At 42.3% G+C, this 11,390-nt stretch overlaps 1 long non-coding RNA gene across 1 annotated transcript; it reads left to right on the plus strand.

The window, feature by feature from the left end:
- Positions 1-1,990: 1,990 nt before the first annotated feature.
- Positions 1,991-5,576, plus strand: LOC310681889. The gene is made up of 3 exons (XR_014513672.1): positions 1,991-2,281; positions 2,756-3,043; positions 5,199-5,576. It is a non-coding gene; the product is annotated as an uncharacterized lncRNA (long non-coding RNA).
- The last annotated feature ends 5,814 nt before the right edge of the window (positions 5,577-11,390 follow it).

Here is an 11,390-nt window from a genome sequence, read left to right on the forward strand (position 1 = left end):
CATTTTGCCAACAATAGGAACAAGAAGGATCTTGGTTTGCCCCCTTTTGTGAGTCAAATAGCTTGAATTCTATGTAGTTATTTTGCTGCGGAGGATGGTATGCTTCAGAAGTGTTCACATGTCCCTCTGAAGGGGCCTAATGCTTTATAAAAGTTCTAGTTCAGACCCCCAAAAACGCTTTTTTCAGGGCGAGACCTTGGCTCGAAATTGCTCTAGAGCAAGGTGCTCCAAATGGCCACTGTACTCTCACAGAGGGGAAACGGGATGTCCTGATTTTCCGGGGCAGTTGGTGGGGATGTATTATGTTCTACTTTTAAAAGATTATCATCCCTATACCCTTATACACACTGTTGAGTGCAGTAATGATATTGAAACCCAATAAGCTATGATTTACAATGCAGACGCCAAACTTGTGAACACATGCATCTTTCATTTTTTCTTCTCTGAAGTGACTCCTTTTCCCAGTGCTAACCATGGTTTCATGTTACATGTGCATTACTGCAAACCGCGGTTCATGTGAAAAGCAGTGACTCGTCTGTGACTAAGGTACCATTTCCCATATGTGCCTGCTAAACCACTGAGGCCTTTGTTCCTGTTCATAGTGGCCTCACACCTGACATTAGAGAAGTGGTGACCAGGAACACCCACACAGGCTATAGAATTTTCCCTGATGTGCTTGGTATCCACTCTTCATTCAGCATCAAGTTACAACTGTGATTTGATCAATCATTTGAGAACAAAGGGAAGTATATAAAGTGTTTTATGTTGCCTTTTCCTGCTGTTTTATAAGAAATTTTAATTGTTTGGTTATTGTGCTTTTGTTGTTTTAACTTTTAAAGTATTTTTGTTAGCTGCCATGCAAATCTGTGGTAATACACGTATTTGAAATAAGAATTAATATTATTTGTTACCTTTCTTTACTGTTCTTCACCCGAAGATCACAGGGGAGGTTCACAACATAAAAATACTGTACGAAATGAAAGCACAGATTGCATAATAAAACGAAACCGAAAGTAAAACAAACCACACAAATAAAAGTCAGTAAGTGATGTCCTGTGCAAATTTACAGGTATGGTTTTGTCTGCACGGAAAATTCCTCTTATGCTTCCCATTTCTTCTCTCTCCCCACTCACATATAGACTCAATCCACACTCGCATTTAAAATCTTTGGGAGAGTCCTTCATTTGGCCCTGCCACCCTCACAGTCATGCTTGGTAGGGACATGCGAGAGGGCCTTAGTGGTGGCTGCTCCTATAATTTGGAGCTCCTTTCCTAGAGAAGCTCCCTCCTTCTTGTCCTTCTTGTCCTTCTTGTTTCAACAGGCTTTTTTTCCGGGGGGGGGGGGGGGCGGGGCTGACTTCAGTACTGCTTTTATTGTAATTGTTTGTATTTTTACATATGTACATAATTTTCTTTCTATCAGTGGTAAATTGATTTGCCCCCCTTCCAAATGATATTAAACTGTGAAGAAACTTGGTCATGACATAAACCCATAGGAAACCCCTTGTATTCCCAGTCTAAAAATCACACAAACGCTTAGACAGCGCACATACATGCGCCCTTGCCCACATTTTCTGCTGTCATTCCTTTCCCCCGATTGTTCTGTTAAATGTAACATTTTTCTTTAAGCCCTGGTTAGACTTAGTTTGTCACTGTGAGGTTCCAATGTATAACATCTTATTTGTTGTCATGGAAGCACAGTTACAAGCTCAATGTCACAAAAGAGCCATCCTCCAACAAAACAATGAGAATTGGCAGAGCAACTCAGCAAGTCACCATCCTTCTGTAGGTTTTGAGGGAGGATAAAACACAGCAGCCAGGCCTTTTGAAAGGGAGCAAGTGTTTAAATGTTCCAGGTGGCTTTCTTTCCTTTTAACCACTGCAGCTTTCCACTGAAGCAAAGAAATGGTGAGGCTGGAGTTCCTGTCCAGCAAAAGTGAATGCTGCTCTATCTCAAAAAGTATTGCATTTTGCATGATAATTTTTATTATTACTATTACTATTCTCACTATTCAGTATTAACTCCAATTGCATTAGAATGTTCCTAATCTCTGGCAAAGGACTCAGTAGGGTTCACAGAAGGGGGAGAGATTCTGTTTTGTGTTTTCAGAAGTGTAAAGGAAACTTCTGTTCTACATGGTACCTGCTACTACATTTCATGGAGAGCAAAATATGGCATATTATTTTCATCTTTTGGAACCTGGAGGGTTTCCTCTTTCCGCACATACCTACCTGTGCCTTGAAATCTTAATCTGAGACCTTCTTCAAGTGCCCCCACCAAGTGAGATACAGTTGAAACGGCCTTTTCATTAATTGCACCCCTGCTGCAGAATACCCTCCCCAGAAAGCTTTGCTTGGTGCTTACACCAATTTTTTTCCAAGCCTTTACAAATCATTTTGTTAGTGTAGCTTCAAACCCCATTTTAGCCTTGCTGATTTTAGCCTTGCTAATATTATTCTAATGTTGCATTTTATATTAATGCATATTAATTGATTTTTTAAACATTATATTGTTTGTGAACTGCCCAGAGAAAGTTTTGTGATATGAGCGATGTAAATGAATAATGATGGGAAGGCAGTGCGCTCTCCTGCTCAGCCAAAAACTGCATGTGCAAGTTTTTGTGCAAGTTTCAAGCAACTGACAATACCTCTTTAGGAGACCCTGAGTTTAGACGGCAACACATGGAATGGCGATTGGGCATAAATAGGAGAGGTTGCCTATTTATTAATTGAATCATTATTTCTATTTTCTTAGGTTTTCATACCCTACCTTCCGTTATCAACTTACTCATGTTCATTAATTTCAGTGGTCCTACTCTGAGTAAAACAGAGTTCAATACCACCCATTTTTAGGATTTTAAAGGATAAGGATGAGGAAAGAGCTTGCCATCATAAGGGGTGAAGAAGCATCTGTGTGTTGCACTACAATTCCCATCATCCCTGACAATTGGCCATGTTGGCTGGGGCTGATGGGAGTTGGAATCCTCCAGCACCTGAAAGGCCACAGCTTCTCCACCTCAGCTGTTATAGAGTGAAAATTCAGGTATATTTCATTTGCCGTATGAAAAAATGAAAAGGTTTGCTGTCTTCGGCGCTGCTAGATTTAGCACCGTTGGCTTTATCATTTGCAGTGGAATCCTAGGCATGCCTACTTAGAAGTAAACCCTGAAAAGAACTGCAGCTTAACCACGAGGGAAAATGTGCTTTAAATTTAGGTAAAGTCAAATTAGGCAAAGCCAAATTAGCCTATAACCCTAAGCATATTTAACAGGGGCTATGGAAGAATGTTTATCTACTTGAGTGGGATTCCAGCACCATTCTATACATTTACTCCACCGTCTATCCCACAGTGTTCAGTAAGACTTTCTCCCTAGTCAGTGTATTTTAAAATTCAGCCTTAGGCTCAAGCCATGGAACTATATGCCATACAAAATGTAAGCACTTTATAATAAACAAAGTGCTTAAAGGTAAAGGGACCCCTGACCATTAGGTCCAGTCGTGGCCGACTCTGGGGTTGCGGCGCACATCTCACTTTATTGGCCAAGGGAGCTGGCGTACAGCTTCCGGGTCATGTGGCCAGCATGACTAAGCCGCTTCTTAGCAGCGCACGGAAACGCCGTTTACCTTCCTGCCACAGCGGTACCTATTTATCTACTTGCACTTTGCTGTGCTTTCGAACTGCTAGGTTGGCAGGAGCAGGGACCGAGCAACGGGAGCTCACCCCGTCACAGGTATTCGAACTGCCGACCTTCTGATTGGCAAGTCCTAGACTCAGTGGTTTAACCCACAGCACCACCCATGTCCCTTGTTTATTATAGTGGTCAGCTATTAATAATCCAAGCAGAGAAAGAAATGTCCAGACTGAACAAATGTTATCCACTATTGTGACGGAAAGGAATATGCACCCAGACATTGAAGTCGCATGTATTTATTCCTGGTCAAAATATGATTATTATTTTTTGCAAATGCATACATAAAGAGTAACCCCAAAGGGTGTAAAGCTTCACCCCACATCTTTCCTATTATCTACTGGCTTCCCAAGGTGATATGTTGTGTTTGTTCCATAAGACCGTAGAATACATAAGGGTACCAAATGGATTTGTAGGCAGTCTAGGCTTTGGAACATATCCTACATCTTAGAGGGGTAAGGTAGTGCCAGCTTTTATTGCATTCGTAACAGCCTTTGGGGAATGTGAGGCCATCAGAATAAGCATAGTCCTTTTAGGGGTTAAAGATCCTTAAGCTTTAAAGAGAATATATAAAAGAAAATTTCTTTCTGAAATAATTTATGGAAATGCCGTGCTCCCTTTGAAGGTTCCATGTCACTGCATAGCACTACGCAATGTTCTCTTTCTTCACCTGTCAGGCAAGGACCACCTCGAAGAGTCTCACTACTGATTACTAGTTAATTGTCATTAATAAGTGACAACTGACATTATGGGGGCTTAATGCAGAGAGAAGTGAAAAGAGCCACAGATATTCTAATGAGCCTGACTCCTACGTGCCCTCTATTGTTGTCGAAAATGAGGAGCTGTCGTCATTGTTCAAGAGATGGGCTTCAATTGCTCTGTAAAAAAAAAAACTCTTTTAATTTCTTTATGCATAGATAATTCGTGGTGTGCACTCTCTCTTTCTCTCTCCCCCTCTCTCATTTTGTCTCATATACATACACTGAGTTTTAAAACACAGACACGCACTCAAATACACTTTGCTACACCTATTTCTAGGAATACAATTATAATAACTTTTACTAATTATCAGAATCTGGTACAAAGCCAATGCACTGCTATGAAAAAACACTTGCAATATGTTTGCGTGAGTCCACATTTGTGTGTGTAGGTGGATAGATAGAATAAATGGATTTAACTCAGAGCATCAGTATTTTTAAAAATTATAATCAAGACAGAAATTAGGAGGGGGTGGGGAAACTGGACTAAGACAAGAACCACTGAACACAAATGGAAAGCCAGAACAAAAATGATTAAGGGTGGCTTAGGATTGAAAAATGTAGAAAGGTGCTCAGACGATTAAGTTAGGATAAGCTTAAGCTTATTTGTACAGAATTTATGTTGCCTGGTTTTCTTATTGTTTCATTCCAGTTACAATACTATGTGGTCTAACTCTGGGATCTTCAGGGGAAATATGCTAAATAAATAAAGATCCTCTTTCATATGTTTCCTTAATTTTCATTTAAATAGCATGAACATTGCACCTTGGCTGCAAAGAGACCATCTTGGCTGTGAAGACCTGCTCCCTGTCCCTCAGGCCTTTTTCTACCTGGGAGGGCCATGACTGACTCCAGCTACAGAAGCTGAGGCTGCTGAACAGACTCTTCGGCTGGGGTATTGCTTGCAGGGGGTTGTTGCTGTTGGCTTTTTGTATCTTTATTTTAAATCTTATTGTGATTTGTGTGGAAATTCTTTAGTTTTTTGTGTATTTTTTAATGTTCTATTTATTGTTTATAACTACTTCTGTTATGTTGTAGTTATGTATTTTTCCCCCAAACCACATTGAGCATGGTTTGAACTCTGGAAAGGCAGCATACAAATAAAATTATGTATGTATGTATGCATTTATGTATGTGTGGTTGTCAAAGTTTCTGGAAGCAAGCACGTAAATTAGGTTCCCCTTGAAACCAGAGATAGCCTGATGAATTATCGGCAGTTTGGAAATGCTGTGCCTGTTATAGGAATCTATTAATGGACTCAAGTGGCAGTCAGAAATTTTAGGGATCCAATGTCAGGACTGGCTGCCACTTGTTTAATAGCCATGTTTCACTGCGTCCTGAAATCAGCCAGTACTTGCTGTAAAATCTGCATGGTAGGAAACCTATTCAGGAAGCCTGTTTGCAGGGCTGATCTCCACTGTATGAGAGTTCTGGTGCTCAGATTGCTTTGCAAAAGCTTCACGTGTGCAGTCACTACAAGCTGGAGCTGTTATCGTCTAAATCAGGTGTGAGGAACCTGTGGCCTCCAGGTGTTGCTGAACCGAAACTTGCATAACCCCTGTCCATCAACCATGCTAGCTGAGGCCGATGGGAGCTGAAGTTCATCAACTTCTAGAGTAACAAATGTTCTCCATCCTTGATTTAAATGGACACACACCTGTTACACTATATATGTAAGTGTAAGCCACTTGCATATGTTCCTTTAAGAAATACAGAGTGAGAAGACGTGGAGTGCAGTTTGGAACTTGTGATCAGGCAAGAAGGATGCCTGACTGACTGCTTTTCTACAAAGTCCTGAACCCCTAGGAGCAGGTTGGTTATGAGCTTTTCTTTGTAAGTTTCAAAGGAGTTGTGGAGTTCCCCAAAATTATATGTTCATAGCCTGGCTATGCTCTTTTGTGTTTGGCTGAAAGTTTCATTTTCCTTTATGGAGCTGTTGGCAGCCATCTTTAGAAGGCTGTTTTGGAACTGCGGTGAGTGAAGCAAAGAGAGCTTTTCCTCTTTGTTTCCTGCAAGTCCAAGCTGCAAAAGAACTTTTGGAACTGAAAGTGAAGTCAGTACAAGAGATTGCTTCTGCACTGTTGCCACAGAATCTAATGGCAGGACAGTAATCTAATGTTAGATGGTTTCACTAGACATCGGCAAGTGTTGCATGCTATTCGCTTTTGCATAAGTTTGTTGTTGTGATCCCCCCCCCCCGCCCGACACTCTGAATTAAAAACCTTGATTAAAATGCAGAGTAAATTAAGGGTTACAGAAAAGCAGGCTGATCGCTGAATAATTTCAAGGATTTTTCAGAACAAAGATGGCAAAAGGATACTTGTCAAAACAGGAACTTGGTGTGTTTGATTTCATGTTTGTTTATTTAAAGCATTGGGGTATTGTCTTTTATCAGTGATTTGAAGGTGCTTAGCAAAGCTAAAGGGGACGCGGGTGGCACTGTGGGTTAAACCACAGAGCCTAGGACTTGCCGATCAGAAGGTTGGCGGTTCGAATCCCTGCGACGGGGTGAGCTCCCGTTGCTCGGTCCCAGCTCCTGCCCACCTAGCAGTTTGAAAGCACATGAAAGTGCAAGTAGATAAATAGGTACTGCTCTGGCAGGAAGGTAAACGGCGTTTCCATGTGCTGCTCTGGTTCGCCAGAAACAGCATAGTCATGCTGGCCACATGACCCAGAAGCACTGCTCCCTTGGCCAATAAAGCGAGATGAGCGCCGCAACCCCAGAGTCGGTCATGACTGGACCTAATGGTCAGGGGCCCTTTACCTTTTAGCAAAGCTGAAGCTTAGTGGCCGAGCAGCTGATTTGCATGTAAAAGGTCCTAAGTTCACCCCCCCCCCATCTTCCCCAAATCTCCAGGTGTAACTGGGAAAGACTCCTCTCTGAAACTCTGGAAAGCTGTTGGAGGTCAGTGGAGACAATACTGAGCTCGATGGTCTGATTCAGTGGCCTTGTTTGCATGACACTTTATCATTGGTTGCAGCTTGTGGTGTGTTTGGAGAGAACCTAAGACAAATTGTGCCTTAGCTCTTGGCAGCAGGAGCAAGGGCCGTGTGGTCCTTGTAAAAAGTTGCTCATTCCCCTTCACAGCATCACAGCAAGAGCCTGCTGGATCAGGTCAAACCCCCCTCTGGTCCAATGCCCTGTTCTCACCATGGCCAAGCAGGTGCCTATGGAACGTTCAGGAGCAGGACGTGGGCTCAATAGCCCTCTCCCTACATGTGATGCATGGTATTCTGCTAAGGGGAATTATGGTTTAAGGGGCCATGGGAACCAAGCTAGGACAAGGCAACTTCCTATATTCCTAGCAGCATATAGCAAGGTAGGACTGATCTGAATACGGTGGCAGAAGTTAGTATCATGATTGCTGTGGTGCCAATCTAGTGAACTGCTGGTGTATTTTTATCATGCCAACCTCCCCTTTCCTGCCACGCTTTGCTGCAGCCACTCGGCTGGATGGAAGTCAGGTGAGCAATGCTGCCCCACCACTCAGTATGCAGCAGCAAACAACAGAAGCAAAACAAGCAGCAGATAAAAGCATAATTAATGCTAAGTCTAAATCCCTGGTTAATCTTTCACAGTGTTTTTCATATAGATGCTATGCGTGCTTTTGTCATTGGGTTTTCCTGTAGCATATTGTCAAAGAATAGGTGTAAAAGTGATATTAGCAGATGTTTCAAGTGATGCAGAGAAAATTTCTTTCCCCTTCAACTTATATTTACATTTTGTGGTGTTTTCACCACTCAGACGGGTCTCAAAGTGTCGTTTGCATACCAATGAAACATGCACAGCCTTGCTGTTTACTTAGTTTGGAGTGATGCAGCTATGCTGTACCCCATAGTTGCCTTTGACTGGACTTAACTGTCCAGGGGTCCTTTACCTTCTGTTTTACTTTTCTAAAGTAAACTAGAAATGCCAAAACTAAGTACAGTGGTAACTTGGTTCTCGACCTTAATCCATTCTGGGAGTCCGTTTGACTCCTGAAACCGTTTGAAAACCAAGGCGCGGCTTCCGATTGGCTGCAGGAGCTTCCTGCACTCAAGCGGAAGCCGTGTTGAACGTTCGGCTTCCAAAAAACGTTTGCAAACAGGAACACTTTCTTCTGGGTTTGTGGCATTTGGGAACTGATTTGTTCTACAACTAAGCTGTTCGAGAACCAAGGTACTACTGTATGTTAATCTGACTGATACTATCCATAATTAAACTATGAGACAGTGCAAGAACATTGAGGAGAAGCACCATGCTTGGTTGTGGTGGGAACATGTCAAGATAAGTGGTGTTTGCACTGCATATTTCTATATTGGAAGACCACACTGAGTGCTTTATGTCAGAAGGACTTCAGCAGAGCTAATCCCTACTGACTTGGATTGCCCTCTATCTCTTATCTGAAAGGATTCTAAAGCACAGAGTTGTACACAACATAATAGATGCCTATGATTTACATTTAAACAAAATGGTGTCAGTATTCCTTATTCCAAGCACAGTGGCACCAAATTATTTCTCTTTTTGGAACATTCATCTGTAGAACATGTTTAGATGGGTCAACCCTTTGTCAACATAAACCACCTCCAGGGAATCGGATTGCAGAAGGGATCCCAGCATGCATTGCTTATCATAAAGTGGGCAAGTGTGAGGAAAGGAAAATGTAATGATAAACCACAACTTTGAACTGATTCAGCTGCAACTGAGTGGGTGACTCTTTGAAATGCAGCCACACTAAAGAATTTCTACATGGCAAGTTCTTTGTGCTATTTATTAATTAATTAGGGTGTGCATTGGCACAGTTAACTTGCAATCTGCACGCAGAGCCACTTCTACAAGCACAGTGGGCACATATAAGTGCCTCCACTTTCTAGCAGGCCCAGGCAGTCCAACTTTTTCATACTAAATGGGCTGCAAGAGTATTTTGACACGGAACTCCTGGGGGGTTGTCACATGCACTGGGGAAGGGAAGGGAGCCCAAAATTTGATGACCCCACTCAGCCCTCATGTTGCCTTCCCAAAGCCGAAATGCTGAGCTTTGGGAAGAAGGCATGAGGCTATGTCAGGGTCCTAGAGCCCTCCTACCCCCTTCCCAAAGCTGGGACAGCACTAACTAGGCTTTGGGAAGAAGGCTGGAGCACTCTAGAGATCCTATCAGAGCCTTCACGCCTCCTTCCCAAAGCCCAGGGCCTTGCTTACCTGACTTTGGGAAGGCAGAATGAGGGCTGGGCAAGGGAATTATCAAATGTTGCTGACAGCTGCCAAAAAAGGCCTTGAGGGCCGCTGTTGGACCACCCTGCAGTAGGCATTGGCACAGTTGCCTGAATGCATGCATCAAGTCTAGGGCTGTAAGATAAACACACTAAAGGGGAAGCCTTGTTTGAACTTGGAGGGACTTGCTTCTTCTGAGTAAGTATGTTTATATTGTGCCACATATTTCACACATGCATGGTCATAAGATAGGGTTGCCATATGTCTGGGATTTCCCAGACATATCTGAAATGCTGCTGTCTGCAGCAGTGTCCAGGAAATTGGTAAAAATGTCCAGGAAAACCCAGAGATATGGCAGCCCATGTTCGCAGTGCCATTTCCCCCCAATTTCCCATAAAAATAGATCAAAAACGGCAACCCTACATAAGAATATATGAAGAGCCTGCCCATCTAGTCCAGCATCCTGTTCTCACAGTGGCTACCCAGATTCCTGTGGGAAATGCACAAGAGCACTCTCCCCTGCTGTGGTTCTCAGCACCTGGTCTTCAGAAGCATTACTGCCTTCAGATGTGGAGGTGGAGCATAGCTATAACTGTGTGTAGGCATGTGTTTGTGTAATCCTCTTTTGAAGCCATCCAAGTTGGTGGCAACCCATCAGTGCCTCCTGTGGGAGTGAGTTCCATAGTTTAAACTATGCGCTGCATGAAGGAGTGCTTTCTTTTATCTCTTCTGAACAAATCCTGTGGCCTCCCACTACTCTAGCTCTGAAGATGCTTGAGCTACAAAAAATAACACTGCCTGCTTTCTGGTCAAGATACTGCAGTTGTTACTTGATTACTTGCAGTGAGATGGGATGGCTTGGGTGTGCCGTCACAGAACACAAAAAGCAACAACCCACAGACAGTGTTTTTCCTTTCCCCTGATGTCACTTCTTGCAACAGTTCAGCCAGCCAGCCACACTAGGCTTTCAAGTACATCATTTGATTACTCACCACTTGATCATTTACAGCTGAGTGTCTGAAATATGACCATGAAAAATAATGTTCTCCATTTTGTCCTCATGCTGTTTGTATAAGTTAGGGCTGCCATATGTATGGACATTACCGGGATTTCAAAGGTGGAATTGACGTGGGCTTTCCAAAAGGCGGCACCTTGTCCTGGATCTTAGACAAGTCAATCTACAACTTTGGGGTTTGTCTAAAAAAAGCTCCACAACTTTGAAAGTTGAAACCTACATGGAAGTAGGTTTTCCAGAATAGTTCTTTGTTGCCTGCTTTCTTTTTTAACTCTGTTTTATGTATTATTTTCTGTTTTGTTTATTGTTTTTCTGTTTTGCACTATCTTTAGAGAAAATAACAGAGGGTTTTTTTTTGTTTTGAAGTCCACATATACAAAAACAAACCCACTACTGATCTTCAGATCAATCCATGTATCTCATGTGAAGCTGCTATTGGTACCTCACATCTGAGTTACGATTTGTGTAGATGAATTTACTCCAGTCTGAGATGGTGTTTACTTAAAAAAAAAAAATAATAATCCAGCAAGAAACATAGAATAATTCATTTGTATGCAGATGTAAAACTCGCATGAAGCATGTTTTATTAGAGATCAGTTAAAATGTGTACTACAATTTATTCAATACTGGTGCTAAATATTGGATATATGGTATCCATCTGAGTAAAGGCAGTCTAATTCACCAGTTAATTATATTGTTGTACAGTAAGGGAAATGACTGTTTTATGCTGATTTCTC

This window comes from Podarcis tiliguerta (genome assembly GCF_965153285.1).
Source record: "Podarcis tiliguerta genome assembly, chromosome: 7".
NCBI lineage: Eukaryota > Metazoa > Chordata > Lepidosauria > Squamata > Lacertidae > Podarcis > Podarcis tiliguerta.